Below are 4,335 nucleotides of genomic sequence, written 5' to 3' on the forward strand. Positions count from 1 at the left end.
ATACTCAGAAGAGCTCTATATTCCATGGTTAATCTTCACATGCAGCGTTTTATTGCAAAAACACTGTACACATGCACACATAGAATAGCGTACAGCAAGGGCAGTTGGGTTTAATGGCCATCATTATCAGGCTGGGTGGCTGTAGAATGGAAGTGACCCTGGACAGCTCTCGATCTTCCTGCTCTACAGCTGCACATTAATGGTTAATTGATGTTACAGGGGACTGTGATCAAAGGCTTTCTAACCAGACCCCTTTTCAAGCATGCTCCACTGCTATTCTATTAGCAAGGCAGGCATATCGGACTGAGTTGGGGAGCTGATAATTAGCCCCTGTCATACACAGACCAAAACACACAAGTATGCACACACACACACACACACACACACACACACACACACTGAGATGACTGCAAGTATCTTAAAGTGCTAGACATCAGCAAAAAGAAGCTAATTTCATTTACCTCCCTGTGTTTTTAGCTTTCCCTCACCTGAATGTTGTATGTAAGCATGTAATACCACAACCTAAGGCAGATTATACTCACCTTTCCTACAAGCTCGACTAGAACCATAGCGTTTGTTTAAAAAAAACAAAACAATGTATTGAAATAAAGGGAGGAGGAATAAACACTGTACCAGCCCACTTTTGTTTGCTTTAACCAAGCGCAACACTCGTAATATTTCAAGGGAATGAAAAGCATCTAATGTGTAATGTATCTGAGTTGCTGGTTTGAAGGAATACTCTGCACCGAGCAGGGCCAGCAGAGCCAGTTATGCATCACACATAAATTCGATAAACGCATCATCCTCATCACTCTTGCGCAGCAATTTTCCTGTAGTAGGTCTTTTCAATGAAGTGCCAGATCCCCTCCCTGTTATTGTCTGTGTGCCAGCCAAGTGTCCACATGCATGAGTGTATTCATCAGTCAGGTAGCGCTAGCCTGGCTTTTCTCCCCTCCCATTCTTTTTTCATGCTGTTCCCAGGTGTGAAGGAGATTGGGCAGATTTATCTGTTTTGCACTGCTTATCAATGGATTGTAGCAATAACCAAATGAACACAGGCGAATGAAAAGTGGACATGCTCAATGTTTAAATATGCATGATAAGCATGATCATTTGTCTGTACCATTAATGTACCGAATTCAAGGTTATAAGATTTATAATAATTTTCATAAATATATTCAAATTTAATTTTAAATTTAATAGCTTCTACACTTCACACTCGTTTTAATGGTTAGGAGCACCAAACTCCTTCCAGGAATTACTTCATTGCCAGAACTTGAGTAAACCAATTTAAGAAGAAGTGATATTAGTCTAATCAGAATTCGTCCCATTTTCAAGATCCACCTACAGGTACTGGGGAGTCGGAGACTCCGTTTTGGGCTCAATTGAACTTAATTTCAATTCAACTTTGCTGCCAATGATGGCCTTAAGCACAATTATATAGCAAGGGATAGCAAGTCAAGGTGATAGAAGATAGATATATTGTGTGTGTGTGTGTGTGTGTGTGTGTGTGTGTGTGTGTGTGTGTATGAGTGAGAGAGAGAGACTTAGCTCTTGACAATGACAGTATGAGTAGCAGCTGTGCAGAGCTATAGGCATTTGGACACTGGATGGGAAATGAGAGTTTCCTGAAAACTCCTGGAGGTAACAGATCCAGCAAAACACAGCAGCAACATGACTGGGACTGTGACAGTAGCCCCCCTGAAGGATGTTTCCCTATACATCCCAATGGGACAACCAGAAAACTGTAGTTGAACAAGCTGGGTTGTAGGCGTCAGGGCACTAAAGGATCTCAGGCATACGGTTTGGGGGCTGGAGGACAGAAGACCTGTCTAAGATCTCGAGTGGGCATTACAGATGACCAGATGCAGTTCTGTATTCTCAAGCAACTAAATGCACTCACCAGACTGCAGCCTCCTCTCCCTTTCCTGTTATGGCACCCAGACTCTCCCGATTTGCATGGGTTCCACCTTAGCCTCAGGGTTGGCTTTAGGGTTCCTGATGCTTTCATGGGGCATAGGCCGCGGTTGGCTCAGAGTAGGGGTAGGAATTACGATCCTTTCATCAACTTTAATAGCAAGAGAAACAAAACAGTTAAAGTTAGCAGGGGATTCGTAATGCACTAATTCATCTTTCATGTAGTCATTAAGGCCATGTAAGAAAATCGCTCCTAAGGAGCCGTCCAGCTGTCTGAAGCATAGACCTGTAATTCCACCACATATTCTGCAATGGTTAGTTGGCTTTGTCTCAGCTCTAGCAGGTGATTAGCTGCTTTCCTGCAGCCATCCAACCGGTCAAGCACACTCTTCAGCTCAGCAATGAATGCTTCTTATGTAATTGTTATGGAGTTTTTATTTAAATAAGCTTTAGCCCTGCTGAGGGCTCTTCTCTGTAACAGTCACTGGTTGTCACTGGATTACTGACCAGCCTTGGAGAAAAAAAAAACTCTAATTGTCTCAGAAGATCCATGGAACAGTTCTGGAGGAGGTACAGGAGACTCCTAGATTTGTACAGCCTGTGGTGAAGGGGAAGAGAAATTAACAGTCAGTTGTTGTACAACCCCATAAAGCTGAGATACCTGGAGATTAACGTTTTGCTGACGAATCTCCGGCAAGGCTGAAACATGCGGCTGTGTTGACCAAGCAAGGGACTTTCAAATCCGCTGGGTTCTTTCTGACCAGATTGTTCTGTCACGTTAACGGAGAAACATCATATAACACAGAAACCCAGTTGGCAGATCCAGAACCAACACTTTATTAAGTCATGGTAGCAACAGGGAAAAAAAACTGGTCAGCGGGGTGACTGGATGTAGATGTAGTATAGGCGAGGGGGCAGGCGTATAAAAGAGCTGGCACTCTGGAAATTCTTTGGCAGGGAAGTGAGCGGCGACAACTCGTCTGAGGCCCAAGTACAATCTGGCAACAGGTTGCAGTGAAGTATCCTTCTTAATCCTCGCCACTGATGAGCCAGATGAGATGCAGGTGCAGCCTTCGTCAATTAACAGCCTGCTTACACACACACACACACACACACACACACTCATAGTCATACCAAGAGCAAGAGGGAGAGAGGGAAAAGATAGAGAGCAAGCTGGACAGCTCCTGACAGCTGGACAACTTGTTCGCTTACTTATTGCTTATATGTGTTCATGTCAACTAGAATATACATAGAATACACAGTCACAAACTGTCACAGTTGCCCAATCAGTCTGGTGACTGTGACTGTGTGTGTCAAAACCGTGAAGCGTTTTCAGTACAGTTGCATCATGTTGAATCAGTGCTTGTTCATTACTAAGGTCACCTAAACACAACTCAACTCAGGAAAACTATCTCTGAAAAACAGACCAGGACGACTCTGAACTTTGAGCTGAAAACAAAAAGAGATAGACTGTGGCTGATCACATCATCTGGACACAAAATGGTATCACAGAGAAAAACTACCTGAAAAACAACAAAACAGAACTGTCAGTCTGTCAAATTTAAATGGTATCAGTTAGCCCCAAACACCTGTATCTTTATTATTGTCTGAGTGCTCACTTCCTCTATTTAGCAGTTCTGTTTCCCAGGGTCTTAAACTGAGTCACCTCAAAGACATGATCAACGCGTTCTCTCTACTAGACTCTATATAGTCTATAAACACAGTCTCTTGTCTCTTCTTGGCCACTTCTATTCTGCTATATGTGTCATCCCAAAAGGCAGATCTTTCAATTCGCATCTCCTCGACCTGGCCTCTGATGTTGGGTCCTTACAGGATCTAATCAGCCTGAGTGAAGGATGTCTGTCAGATGGAGCTTTCTGGTCTGGAGAGCATTGCTAAATGATCGGAATGGCACCTTGTTTTCCTGATGACCAGGGATATAAGCACCATGTCTCGAACTGTTTACTGATGCTGCTCTCCAAGGGTTTTAGGGGGATTCCATCAACGGGGCTGGTTTGCAGATGTTTGTTTCAGCGTGGTGCAGGCAGAGCCTGACAGTGCTTTGTGGCAACGAGGCTACAGTTGGTATTATTACAAAGGCTGCTCCTCCTCTCCAACTATCATGTCTCTCGTGTCGTATAACCTGGATCTTAGTTCAAAACTACTTTATCCTCAAAGCTTTGATCATTATGGAAAGTCTAATAGAAGTGATGCTACTTTCAGTCATCTCTGTGTTCACGCGTTCCCTCTGCCTTTTGTCCCTAGCCATGCCCTCTGTGATTCTGACAATACTTTTTCTCCCATAATATTCACCATTTTCTTCAAACACTTTAAATCTCATACTCAGTACAGGTCTGCATTGTACACAATAATAGCAAGTCCTGTTCTGTTCTGTCAAGTTCTGTCCTCACACCAGCA

This window comes from Mastacembelus armatus, chromosome 20 (assembly GCF_900324485.2).
Source record: "Mastacembelus armatus chromosome 20, fMasArm1.2, whole genome shotgun sequence".
NCBI classification, from domain to species: domain Eukaryota; kingdom Metazoa; phylum Chordata; class Actinopteri; order Synbranchiformes; family Mastacembelidae; genus Mastacembelus; species Mastacembelus armatus.